The 14,559-nt window shown below is 38.3% G+C and overlaps 2 protein-coding genes across 7 annotated transcripts in view; one reads left to right on the forward strand and one right to left on the reverse strand.

The window, feature by feature from the left end:
• The window catches only part of PDCD10 (programmed cell death 10), a 45,158-nt gene extending 34,813 nt beyond the window's left edge, over nucleotides 1–10,345 (reverse strand). Inside the window, exon 1 of one of the 3 annotated variants that reach the window (XM_074327461.1) lies at nucleotides 10,178–10,326. The gene's annotated coding sequence lies outside the window, so the exon portion shown is untranslated. Of the gene's footprint in view, nucleotides 1–10,177 lie in introns of all 3 variants that reach the window. The other 2 variants (XM_019735820.2, XM_019735812.2) reach the window with 2 other exon arrangements.
• Nucleotides 10,346–11,015: 670 nt separating this feature from the next.
• Nucleotides 11,016–14,559, forward strand: part of SERPINI1 (serpin family I member 1) — a 74,406-nt gene continuing 70,862 nt past the window's right edge. Inside the window, exons 1-2 of one of the 4 annotated variants that reach the window (XM_074327440.1) lie at nucleotides 11,040–11,175; nucleotides 14,199–14,323. The gene's annotated coding sequence lies outside the window, so the exon portion shown is untranslated. Of the gene's footprint in view, nucleotides 11,176–14,198; nucleotides 14,324–14,559 lie in introns of all 4 variants that reach the window. The other 3 variants (XM_074327447.1, XM_019735797.2, XM_019735777.2) reach the window with 3 other exon arrangements.

Genomic DNA, 14,559 nt, shown 5'->3' on the forward strand with positions numbered 1-14,559 from the left:
TCCATAAATAAGATCTCCAAATGTAACCTTACTCATGTCACAGGCTTACATATTTAAGAAACTTAAATGTTAAGACCATAAAATTTAAAGTGAAAACAGCCATTATACGAGGTCGGGCAATTAAGTTCTCAAACACATTCCAGAAAAAGTGCTACATACCTCACTGCTGACTATCACTATGGTCACCTTCGAAGTCCTCCCCTTGGGAAGCTATGCACCAACACCAGCGCCTAGTCCATCCTTCAAAGCAATTTTGGAACTCTTTTTCTGGAATGGCCATCAGAGCTGTCATCGTATTAATTACCCTTGATGTCCTGAATGTCATCAAAATGTCTTCCTTTCAATATTTCCTTTATCTTCAGGTAAAGAAAGAAGTAATTGGAGGCCAGATCAGGTGAATAGGGAGGGTGTTCCAATACAGTTATTTGTTTACTGGCTAAAAACTCCCTCACAGACAGTGCCATGTGAGCTGGTGCATTGTCGCGATGCAAGAGCCACGAATTGTTGGTGAAAAATTCAGGTCGTTTTCACCTAACTTTTTCAGTCAGCCTTTTCAGCACTTCCAAACAGTAAACTTGGTTAACTGCTTGTTCAGTCGGTACAAATTAATAATGTATAAACCCTCTGGTATCAAAAAAGGTTAGCAACATCGTTGCAACAAGTTCACAAAATTAATTGTTACACTTCATATATTATCTAGTCCAATCTCCAAATTTGACAATTTAAAAATGAAAGTCCACAGAAATTCACATGAAGAAACAGAACAGAATGGTGACAGACACTGAGTTACTATAGTCTATTGTACAGGACATGTTAGTCTGCCAAAGCGAACTACTTCTAGACTAACCCGCTCTGTTGTTTGTGTCATCCATGGGTCAATCAGCTTATAGCCAAGGCCCCCTGACCCCATGTAGAATGTTTGGAGACTGGAGCCAGCTGGAATGGGGCTTGATTCAAGGTTACTTCATGGTACTCAGCAGCACACATTTGTGGATCTCCAAACTGGGGATGCTGAGACATCAGACTCACCCTTAAAAGTTAAATGCATCCTATCAGTGTACGCACTTGCATATTTTGGGGAGAAGTTCTAAATACAGAAATGTATAAAATGAACAAGAGTAATGAAGTTTTGTTTTGTTTTGTTTTGTTTTTACACACAGATGGATAGCATATAGAGCAGTGGGTAAGTGCTCAGATTTGAAACAAAGACCTAAGTTTGAATTTTTGCTCAGTTGGATGGTATCATTTAAGTTATAGATTAATCTCTCTCTCTAAACTCAGTGAGAGATTAATGGAAATATTAACTGAAACACTTCACAGGGTTATTATGAGTATTAAATGCATATAAAGCACTTAATACAGTGACTAACACACAATAAGGATTCAATTCATATTGTTATTGATATAGAATTTTACCCAAACACAAGGCATCAGGACTAAGGTGATGCAAATCAGATGCCTAGAGCACAAAATTTAGCTCTGACTGGCATGACACAGAGTGAGTGCATTCTTAAATTTTGCCCTTAAGCTCTGTTTGCTTCATTCTGGCTGTGCCCCAGCATAGCCACACATAGTGATAGCCTAATACTGGTATCACAATGTCATAAAGGCCATATGCTTACATACATATTGTAAAAACATTGTATCCCCCATTTGCCAAAATGGAGGCATAAATAAATTACTGAGCCACCAGAAATAAGTTATGTATCATCCAAAGCAAATTACATAGTTTTGGAATACTTCGAGTTTGGTTAACAACTGCATTGGACACTTTGTAAGCGGGCATTTTCCCATCAAATCGCGTCGTAACGCAGGGCTTTTTTGACATTTTCTCGCCAAAATTAGACTTTCCGTAAAATATTCATATCTTTCGATCTATTTGATATTTTTCTATGAAACTTTCAGTGTTTTAGTTTAAAAAGAGGTCTCTATTTATTTACTTTGCAAAATTTTTGCCGGTTCCAACTAGAAGCGATATGACGAGTTTACTCGTTTCCCGCAAAAAATGTATTAAAACTATTTGCCAAACGTATGCTAAAAGTACTTTTTATTCTCTTAGATCAACTTAATAAAGATGGGTGCAGCCCAAAAGCAGACTAGGCAGCAGAGTGAAATCAAGATGCGATCAAGGACCTTCTTGAAATAATCCATAAAAGCTAATCTATATCAGATGATCAAATGATGACAATACAATCAAAGGGCTCCTAACCTCTGAATTAGCTGATGGAAAAAGGCAACAAGAACAAAAACAGCAGCTACTGACTTCTAAGATATTTCTGCACAACTCTTTCAGGGGTAAGAATACACATCTCCTTAGTTTTGAAAAGCCTCAATTTTTTTCCTATTCCAATGCCTAAATTTTTGTTAAATCCTGTACTGAAAAAAACTGAAATAAACACATTTGTTAGAGGCAGGAAACAAATTTGTCCCCTTGAATATGTTCATCCTTTACCCATAAAGTTCTTAATCTAGTGGCTCATGAATCAAATAAGTCCTAACTAAATAGTCATTACGTGCTTAACTGAGATACATCTACTGTCTTTTTACTAGTATTTGTGATCTCCTGTTTTAATTTCTCCAATATAATGTTGACTTCCTCTAAAATCCCTTAGAAATTCAACTGAATTTAAGCCCTTATCCTATTCCTATGTTCTCTGTTTGAAAGTACAATTTAAGGCGACTGTACCACAACAGTTCTGGCCTACCTGCTCTGTAGCACGTATAATCTTAGACAACTACTAGTAAACTTAACGACTCCTAATTGCCTAAGGTCCTCTACAGTATGCAGTGTGTACTTTCTTTACCTTACTTTACAAAATTTCTTTGCACCAAAACACTGCTGCACAGCACTCCAATGTTGATAAAATTATTAGCCCCAGATAACAAATTGCCTCTGGCTCATTGAACACTAGGTGCTAACAAGGGCAAGTGCCATCTTGATAATGACATTTAACTTTCCTTTAGAACACAGTTGATCTCAAATACAAATACAGTACAATAAGAAATGAGGGACACAACATGGTATCTGCTTATATTATATATTCAATTACTCCTGTAACTTTCACTTGCAAAACTATAATTCATTTTTAAGGAAGCATGCCAAAATAAGGTAGGGCCTCAGAAATCTCTCAAGTTTTGACAATATTACCAAAATGCCAATTTTTTTGTAGATAAAAGCACTCACAAAGTATGTGATTTCTGAATAAGACCACAGCATTATTCAAAATCTCTGGAATTAAATTAAGAAATAAGAAAGCCTTGCAACAATCTGAACAAGCGCAAGGAGCAGTTGCAGCAAGGTCTCTCATTTACCATTCACAGCTGACTTTTGTTATAGCCACCTTACAGAGGTCCGCCAAGGCAGCAGGGGTGTAACATGTCAGGGCCATTCCTTAACTCAATCTCCACTGGGGCTCCAGTTCGTCCTGAAGACAGGATGGTTGAATAAAGCGGAAAGGATGTTTCAGTGCCAGGGGCCAAATGGTAAGTTAGAGAAACTCATATTTTCCCTTCCTATCAACTCTGACCCAAAATTATCAAATGAACTGATGAACGTGAAAGTACTTAATATACCAGGAAGGGGGTGAAGGGAATCAAAAGGAACAAAGAAAACAAAACCCAGAAAAAAAATATACATCAGAAAGGCTGAATGTCCATGTAATGGTCTTGCCATTCCCTTCCTCTTCTATTCCTAAATTACAAATGCCCTGAAGAGAAGTTTTATTCCTTTCTCTATTTCCTAGTACCTAGCACAGTAATCTACAGAGTCAATCTAAGTCAGCAACAGTGTTAGTTGGAGATGTGGTGATAAACAGGTACAATCCATGCCCTTGAGGTTGTGTAGTCTTGCATGGAAGAGAGACAATAAAGAAATAAAACATGTCAATCTGCCGCTTTGCATAACTCCAGGAGCATACCTGGAGTTATGCATCACGTTCTTTACACACATCACGTTCTTTACACACACACAACCACATATATATATAGGATGTGCTTAATATTTTTTTGTGAAAACAAAACAGAAAAATAACTATTGAAATACACAGGTGATCATATGAGGTCTGACAATTAAATCTGCAAACTAGTTGCAATGATATTGCTAACCTTTTTTGATATCAGAGGGATTATTCATTATTAATTTGTACCCACTGGACAAACAGTTAACCAAGTTTACTATTTGGAAGTGCTGGAAAAGCTGCGTGAAAAAGTTATACAACTTGAACTTTTTGCCAACAATTCATGGTTCTTGCATCACGACAATGCACCACCTTACACGGAACTGTCTGTGAGGGAGTTTTTAGCCAGTAAACAAAGAACTGTGTTGGAACACCTGCGCTACTCACCTGATCTGGCCCCCAATGACTTCTTTCTTTACCTGAAGATAAAGGAAATATTGAAAGGAAGATATTTTGATAACATTCAGGACATCAGGGGTAACGCTGACAGCTCAGATGGCCATCCCAGAAAAAGAGTTCCAAAATTGCTTTGAAGGATGGACTAGGCGCTGCGGTGCATAGCTTCCTAAGGAGAGTACTTCGAAGGTGACCGTAGTGATAATTCAGCAATGAGGTATGTAGCACTTTTTCTAACATGAGCTCACGAACTTAACTGTCCGACCTTCGTAATTCCATTACATGCACATAAACCCCAGAATAAAATAGATAAGAGACATGGATCCGCTATTTGCCCCCGCCAGACTTAGTGTCTCTTACAATGAGCAGCCCTCCACACTGTGAGTCCTGAATGACAATATACATATGTACTTATTTGCCAACGTGGTCTCTGAATAACAAGTCAAATATTTCAACTAGCATTCAAAGAGCATGTAATTCTATGTATTCCAATGCTAGAGGAAAAATTGGCTGTGTTGAAGTTATGTTAGTCTCCAATGTGGTAACCTCCAGAGGGATTTTTTTAGAGTAAGTTTGAATACAAGTTAATTTTTGCCACACACTTTAGCTTTTTATTGCAACTCTAAATCTAACTGCCCTCCAATGGAGCTCAATCAGTAACATAATTTCTACTACAATGATCAAAAATATGGTCTTGAGCCAGGCAGCCTGGATTCAAATCCTAATTCTAAGCAATTACTGGTTGTGTGACCTTGGGCAAGTTGCTTAATCTCTCTGTACTTTAGTTTCCTCATTTAATTGGGGACAATACTGCCTCTACCTCATAGGATTGTTGCAAGGATTACATGAGATCATGTAAAATGCTTAGCGTGATGCCTGGCACTTAGTTACTGTTCAATAAATAATGGCTATCATATTATATACCAGCTCATCGCAAAGAAAATGTAAGGCAGCTTCACACATAATATACACTCAATAAATATTTGATAAATGAATGAACCAAATTGTCATTATTATGCAACCTATACTTACTTCTGGTAAATTTATTTCCAAGGGACTGGCCTGAGTAAACAGTAGTGGCTACCATTTAATACGTTCCACTGCTGTTACCCAATATAAGCTTGCTGATAAAATCCTCTTTCTTTCTTCTTTTTTGTTTTTTGTTTTGTTTCGTTTTTTTAAATGACACCTGATTCTAGGCAACTCTATAAGATTGAATAGATTCAATTAACTTTTTGGTTAAAAAAAAGTTACCCATTAGAAAATGTAAGGGTGTCCTTGAAAACTAAGATTGTAATAATACTTTACATTTTCAAGATGCAATTAATTTTGTAGCTAAAATGAGAAAACTGTATTTTTAACCTTCATACAGGTAAAAATAGACCACCAAACTACATTGTTTACCTTTCTGCAAATAAATTATTTCAAATTGCTGCAGTGAAGGTGTTCATGTTTTACATTGTGTGTATTCTTAAAACGTAAGTCTTTTATGACTGCAACTTTCTTTAACATTTTAAATGCAATAATATACACAATCACATTATTTAACTTCTAAATCACTTTTACAGTTTATATAATGGAGAAAAAATTTATCATGGGATTGACTTAAAATTCTTAGTAACATGCATCATAATGACCTTAAGAAAACAACAACATGTAAGAAGCAGTACTTCACTTTTATCCTCCATACATTGGTTATTATAGGTAAGTGTAAATTTTTTATCCAAGATTCAAATAACATAAGGACCAACTTTAAAAAATGTAAATTTAGGACTTATTAAAGACATATTTAATAATAAAACTGTGATCATTATCAAATTTTAAAGCCAAATATCAGCAAGCACTTTCTGACAACACCTTATGAGAGAGTAAACTGGTATATTCATGAAAGCATGTAAGGGCACAGCAACTCAAAGCTGTTGAATTTATTTTATGCCATTACTATAGTACTGTAAAGCATTAGGATTTGTTTTCAGGGTAAAAACCTAATGCAATTTATTCTTGAAATTTTGTTTGCATGTTTTGAAAATAATGATTTTTTTTTTTACTCTCATAAGTATCTAGGATGAGAGCAAATATTATCATAAGACCCACTGAAATACGAAAATTTTCAAGAATCCCAAAATATAAGCTGCGTTGAAACTAGCACTACTCAACTTTACAAAGTCACCTTGTCGAAAGCATCAAAAGCAGGTAATATTACATAAACGTAAAATTCATAAAGATAGCAAGATTAGAAAAGGAAACAACAAAGAAAAAAGGAAATAGATTTTGTTGAGGACAAAATGAGATTAACATTAGGGAAGAATAGAATCCATTAATAGTTTCTTCCATGTTTGTATTTTGTTATAATAAATGTTGCTTGCAAAAAACAGAACAGTGATAAGATCTCCAAAATGCTGTTATACAGAAAGTTTGTTATAAGAGGAAATTACCCCTTTGTCATTTGCCCACAAAAAACTACCTATCCTGATTTTTAGAGACTTCCAAAAAAGAACAAATATCTTTCTACAATTTACATTAAGCTTCTGTCAATAATTCCTTTTTACTTAAGGGTGGGAAGCATGTCTGTTTTACTCATTTCTGTCTTTCTGTCCCTAGCACAGTGCTGGAGGCTCTGTGAATGTACTCGTTCATTCAATCATTTATTCATTCATTCAGCAGGTATTTATTGGGCACTTACTTTGTTTCAGATACTGTGTAGTATTTAGGTAAGGCACAGGACAAATGAGAAGGCCCTGCCCAGGTAGCTTACAGTCTAATAAGGGAGACAGGCATTTATCAAATAAATACAGAAACAGTCCCTATTGTGATGATACTACAAAGAAGAAGTACAGAGTATGGTGAAGATATCATGGGAACTTACTCTAATTTTAGGAAGGAGAGGTCAAGAGGTCAGCAAAAGTTCCCTGATGAATGACATTTAAACTGAGACTTGAAAATTAACTAGGAGTTGGCCAGAATTGGAAAGGGGAGGGGAAGCAGTCCAGACATAGGCAATAGAACATGTACAAAAACTTCTAAGTCAGGAAGAAATTTATGTATACAGTAACTAAAAGGCACAGTAAATGAAAAAGGCTGGGAATAAGGATGGAGAGCTGGATAAGAGTCAAAAGATAAACTGTCAGTACAAAATCAGAGTACGATGATAATAGTATTTGAATATTGAAGTCATTTTAAATCTTTCTTCTTGTAAAATAAATAATCTAAGGGAACTGAGTCTGCAATATTCAAGATTTGCAATAAGAAGACGTAGATTATGCCTTCACTCCACCTGTGACCAGTTATCTGACCTTGCACTTAACCACTCTGAACTTCTACATTCTCTTTGCGAGCAGGTACTCACTATTGTACCTACTGGGAATACATCAATACAGTCCTGTTTTTATGACCTTATATCCTTAAAGAGAAAGAGATAGATGTATATGGGAGACATGCTAAGTCCCGTAAGAGATGATGTCCAAAGGCTGACACAAGGCTCCTACAAAATCCAAAATGAGAATATAGACATTGGTGAACTTCAAACTACTATAAAAATGCAAGTGTACACATAATTCTGTGAACTCTAAATTATTCAAAGTGCAGATATCCAAAATGACCACAGTACCCCAGCATGTGACTGAAAGATGATAAACACAATAGAAACATTATTCCACCACTGCAACTTAGGTGAAATAGTATAACTATAATGGAACTCAGAAAAGAGAAGTTATTGGTAGAACTGAACCAAGGATAAACACTTACACATCCTGAAGAAGTATATTATTAATTGTACTTATTTCCAAATCTTCCCAATTTTTAGTTCAAAAGTTCATTCCACAACCTCTTACCTGCATGTGGAAAGCTAGAACTCATTTCACACTTCCCCCAAACAAAAAGCAAATGCCTACTCTACCATCTAGAAAATACATGGACATTCTTGCTTTACTGTCACTGTCTCTTGTTTATGGTCTAAACTATCTCACCATTTTAATATAGCACAAAGCCAATTATCCCCCAATAATTTTCCATTTGTTTAGTTGGTCTTCCTTGCTGTCTGCATTATTCTTGGTACCATATTATGCCTGATTTTACTTCATTCTATAGTACCATACTTCCCTTCTATTTTAAAGGTCATATTAATGTCCAGACCATCTTAACTTCAGTCATTGGGAATGTTAAAATCTGACTCTAGAAAGTGTGCATTCAGAAATAATTGCAGAATACATACAAATTGTAGTGTATTTCAAGGGTCAACTTATATAACAGTAAGCCATGATTGATTACCGGCTATCTGTAGATACCTAATTCTTATTTATAAACTTACTATGAAGAAATCCTGATGTCAATGAATATACTCCAAAATTATATTAAAGAACTATCCAATAATATTCATGAGCTATAATTGGTCATAGTAACCATTATATAGGATAGGACTGAAACAAGTACACTTTCTGCACAATATAAAAAACAATGTCTTATTTTCCCATTCCTTAACGTAAAATGTGTTAAAAATAACAGATGACACTAAGAGAAATATGTAAAAGCCTGATGCTATTTACACACACAAACATCCCAGAACCAAGAAAGAAGGGGAAACGTAAATAAAAATCAACAAAATGTGATCTTACCTGCAAAAAATGCAACTTATCTTTTTTTCTAGTAAAGCATACACTAAACTCTCTCAATGCTGCATTATTTGCAAAAAGTGCAAAGTAAGTTTTGTGAAAGAATTCCAATCCCACTGTTGTTAGTTTTACAAAATGAGAGTAAAAACATTCCTAAGTTAGGAAAAGACTATCTTCTAACTGTAAGGATGGGATATACTGTTTAACTGACGTTCTCCTATATGATTATCTACTATTTAAAGGGGTAGTACAGTCCATCATTTAATATACCCGAAATAAAGGAAAAAATATGTAAGTTGAAGTCGATTTTTTCCTTATTTTTCCAAAAGGTTAGTGTGTGTCTTTCTTTTATTCAGGAATTTCTCCCCAGTTCAAAAAGTCTTCACCTTACAAACGCACTCTGAGAAATACATAAAATGCATTACTTTGCAACTTCCTCCACCCTCTTCAAAAAACATAACCAACTCTTCCTTTCTGGTGCAGCAACTATGATTCAGTCTGGACTACAACTGGATTGGAATCAGAAGATATGCCTCTACGTGTGTGACCTTGGGCACCTCATTTATCCCCTCCGTTTCCCCATCAGCATCCCAAAGAGAATGCTCTTTGAAAACAGTAAAGGTGTACAAACATAGCTTAACAATTACATCTAAGAGGGGTAAGGTTTTCTGCTTAGGGCAAAATTACCTCCTTAGAGGGGCCACATCATGAAAATGGAACTGAATCTGTAGGTCTCTGTCAACATTTGACTCTTTTTTACAGTTCTCCTCTTTCCTCAGAGGGTATAACCTGAGTCACTCTAAGAGAAGACTCCCAACGCCCTTTCCTTCCCCACCCTACTTCTAAAGAGGGGGGAAAACAGCAGTCTCACCTCCCCTCCCAAGCCACACCTTTAGAGGACCCCACCCCAGACACATCCGCCCTCTCCCTTCTCCGGGGCTACAAGAGGCCAACCTCGCCCTTCCCCTCCCGCCCCCACCTAGAGGAGACTTCCTGGAGGCGTTCAGGCCCGAGCAGGGCAGGCGGCATTTACAAACCCGTTTTACGCCACTCGCGTAGGGTAACCTCGCTTACGCCCATAGGGCCCCGTTCCCAGCCCCGTCGGCTCCGCCTGCCAGAACCAAGCCCCAGCGCCTCAGCCAGGGCCCCTGAGTAAGCCCAAACCTCTTCTGCTCCGCCCGGGGCTACAGAGACTTGGACAGAACAGCCACACCTTACCGGTAACTGAGGCACTCACTTCACTTCCCACCCTGGAGCCCTCTTCAACTCCCGGATCAATTCACTCCGGCGACGCCGGAAGGACCCGAGAGGAACCAGGCGTTGTCCGGAATCCTGCCCAGCCGGAGTCGCGCAGGGGCCTATGGGGACTCGTAGTCTCACTCACGGACGTCGTCGGCAATTCCTGTACATACAAGACTACAATTCCCGGCAGACCGTGCGGTGGAGCCTAAGGCGATGGGTGGGGACACTTTTAGCCAATAGTAGGAGAGTTCCCTGCCTTTGCGGGAGGAGGTGAAATGAAGAGAGGATGCACGGAAAGAGGAGGAAGGGAGGGGTCAACTCTCACCTGCGCCAATCAGAGTGCATGGTCGGCCCCGCAGCAACTCACCCTTTGTGGGGGCGGTCTAGCGGAGCAGAGGAAGAAGGGGATCAAGTGGGGGGGAGTTCAAAGTAGGGAACTTGGAAAGGCTGATCTGTGGACGCTGCGCGGACGGAGAGGGAGCATCGGGGGAATCGCCGGGATGGAGAGAGGGCGCGATGTGGGGATGCGCCCGGGCGGGAGGAGCTGCTTCCCCGAAACCTTCCAAGCCCCAGGCACACCAGGCGACCAGACCTGCGGGTCGAGGAGGGCTAGATTGAGCCTGGGCTTCTCTCGAAGGCGCCGGGGCGGGGCGGGAGGCAGCTCCAGGTGTGAGGCCAGGGAATGAGAGAGGGCTCCCCAGGGAAAGGGAAGTGGCAGAACAGCTGCAAAAGTGCAGGGAGCGGGAAGATAACCCGGGTAGCAGCTTCCCACCGCCTCCAGCAGAGGGAGGAGCAACAGCTGCCGAATTCACCAACTAGAGGAGGGGGAGGCGGAGCTTGGGTCCCTGTAGCAGCCGAAGGCTCAGCCTGGACTGTAGTTTCCCAGGAGAGAAGAGAGCAGGAGGAGCGGAGCGGAGCGCAATCCTCGGAGCATCAGCTCCCGCATCCCGCCTGGGGTTGCAGGTGTGTGGGAGGTAAGCGCGGCTGCCTCTTCTGGCGTCCGCACGCTGCCCGAGAGAAAGCGTCTTCCAGTAGGAATTATATCAAGGCACAGCTAAAAAGAGTCTTTGACTCGCGTTAGAGAACTGGTGCAAACCCTTTTAGGTGAAATGTACAGTTTTAGACTTGAAGGGGGAAAAAGGAAAAGGTGCTTGACTTGGGTATAAAGGGCGTGGTTAGTGTTTTTGATGTGAGTTGTACCATGAAAACTGTTTGGGGATTGAAGGAAACCCTGCTAATTGAGAACAAGGATGCTATCAGCATAGGTGCGTAGCTGGCAGGAAAAAAAATAATGTCATGGAACAGAATGACTTCAGAACTCTCCCTAGAAAAATAACTTTGCATTCTTCAATGTCTACCTACCCTTTACGTTGCTTAATCAGATTATTGTGCTACCGACCTGTTTTCTAGGGTGGTTGTATGGCAGGTTCCTAGAATTGAAAGAGATCTGTGTTAAAGAAGCAAATCCAGGCAGGAAGAATCAAGATGACTGAACCTATCAGAAGTATAACTTTTGCCAGCAACAATGTAAAAATGTGTTTTAATAAATGGATACTTAGCTTTCTTTCCAGTGGCTCTAGATGTTGGAACAAAGACCAAGACTCAGCCTATACAGTAGGAACATACCGTGTACTACATTGGTGCGCCTTATTCTCTCACTGGTGTCCGGTAATATTTGTACATTTTAAACAACAAAAGTACAAGAAGAGCAGTGCTAGGATCTTTTCTGTTTAGAGAGTATGTACTAATTGATCACTCTTAGTATGTGTTATGATGGATTCAGACTTAAAACACAGTTAGTAGTATAAGATAATAGTTCATGGTTGATATTAAACCATGTCATTTCTTTGAATGTAATTAAATACCTATAGATGAAAATATGTTTTAATAGGAGGTAAAGATGAAAGCCGCATGTATCTTGATGTAACAATGACAAAATCTATAAAGCCTTTTCTTTATAGAAAAGTATGTAAAAAGCAATATGCCTAGTTCTTTTTCTTTTTGTTACAGAGGTTCCCCAGATTACATAGCTTTTAATCATAGTAGCATATTGCAGCACATTTTCCTCTGAAATGCTTTCATTTTGACAGTTGTATATTTTAGAGTCTGCCTGGGTACTTTCATCTGGATTTTTTTCAACGAGGGTCAATAAAATGGAGTAATTACCTTCTGTTTCTTGTTTTCACGTTTTCCTGATTTACTTAGGATTTTGGGATTTTGTTTCTGTAAGGCACACAAAAATTCCCTTTTGAAAATAAATGGCTGGAAGAAATTATATTCATAGCTTAAAGTTCATTCCTACTGAGTGCTACTACTGATAAGCCCAAGTGACTTATCAGTGTATTTACCCTTCCCCTCTGGAGCCCCTTCCACACTCTCACACACCAGAGAAATATATAGACTGACAGACCTTAGGGGAAAAAAAAAATGGTTTTTAGATTGTCCCCAAGCAGATCAGGTAAGTATTAGAAGCAGCAGAGACCTTAGAAGAAAGAAAAGCCACAGTAGCCCCTAAACTTAGCAGCCATGGTAAGGATCCCATTTTATCTGCTACATCACTGGAGAGTCTTTTAATCCACGTAGCTGATAGGCCCCTGTGAAAATGATTGTAGGGGGAAAAATGGGGATAGGGTGTAATGATGCTTGGAAAAGATTCTTTACCCTTGTTATTTGTGATTAAGTAGATTGTACTGAATCTGTCTTAGATTCTCTCTCAGGCTCTGCTATTGATTCATTTTGTGAAATTGAACATTGGCTGTCACTGGCTTATTTCTCCCCTGTAATAATAACACTGGCAATGAAGTTCTTTCAGAGCCTTTATTAAAAGATCTTTTTGAAAGAGTTTGGTTGGAGATTGGTTAATAAATAAATGGGATTGAAAATAAATATCAAACTGTTGAAATTCAGATGTATTTTGATCACAACTATTTATAGGTCTACTCTGACAGAATATGGGATAGGATAGAATATCGGTAGGAATGAATGAGTTTGTGGTATTAAAGTACTGGATTTTTTGCCTGTTTCCAAGATTTGAATCCTTTTTATTTTGTCAATGTAAGAGATTAGGTTCCTATATCATTTGACAGTAAGAAGATCATGTTTTTATAAGGGAGAAAATCATTAGCAATATATGATACTTAGGTATTTGTTACCTTGAACTCATGACACATTTTAAATTGATGTTCACATTAAATCAGATAATCTGAAGACTTCTTGAGTGTATGTTCCTGGTGTGGAGAAGGTTTATTACATGACAGTTCATAATTTTATGTAAAGCACTGCCTAGGTTAGAAGCATATTTATTCTCCTGATTTTTACTATTTGTGTATGGCTATCAGTGAATGAATATATGATAGGATGAAAAAGAAAAACCAAGGAAGTGCAGAATTTCTCTCTTGAATGGAAGATGCTCTTGGGATTAATGTTCTTTAGCCAAAGGATTTGGTTAATTTCAAATTACAAAATATATTTTGGGCTTTTTTTTATTCAAAATTTTGACTCTTAAGACTATTGAGTAGCATGGATTTCTCTAACAAGAGGATTCACTGATGCATGCAGCACTTCAAAGAGCAAGACTTAAAGGTTCAGGATCAGATCAAATGGTTTTTGTGTGATGGGGTGGGGTAGGTGGTTTACAAGTGGGGATAGTTATGAAGAAAACTGTTTGGGAAAGATACCCTTAGCAAGAAAAAAAGAGGTTAGATCTTTGTTTTGTTAAATGCCTGTAAGCAATTCCATGGTTTTCCCTCCCTCCATCCCACTCATTAATTTCTAAAGGCCTATATCCATAATGATACAGTTACTTTCCTATATCGTCATTTTAACTGGAGTCAGACTGATACTGATTCATGAGATTTTAAATAATCATAGGTTATTGAAGCAAAGCTGAAAAGATTGTGCATGCATACAGTTACTTCTAATTAAACTTAACTATTATTTGGACATACCATTGAAAAGAAATAAAAACCTAAAATGATGTTTTGCTCCTTAATAACAGAGGTACCTGAGCCAGACCCTAAAACTGAGCAAGAGCCACCCTACCCCACCCCACCCCTGCACCTTTAAAGCAAACTCCTAAGGTTAAACACTGCTTTGGGGATCAGGATTAATTATTATACAAAGGTAAGGAGTTATTTTTGTACTGTTTTCAATCTTTCCTCTAATGTGTTCAGAATTAAGTCCCTCAAGTTTGGTGTATTTTAAATAGCTAGATTATTAGCTCCTGGAGACTATAATTTTTTTCTGTGTCCTGCTGGTTCTGAGCACCTTATATCATGCTCAGCATAAAGAAGTAGCCCTATAACCACTTACTGAGTTAGAACCCTTAACCGGTACTTCTTTAAGGTATGCATTGAGAC

Source organism: Rhinolophus sinicus, linkage group LG01, assembly GCF_036562045.2.
Source record: "Rhinolophus sinicus isolate RSC01 linkage group LG01, ASM3656204v1, whole genome shotgun sequence".
Taxonomy (NCBI): domain Eukaryota; kingdom Metazoa; phylum Chordata; class Mammalia; order Chiroptera; family Rhinolophidae; genus Rhinolophus; species Rhinolophus sinicus.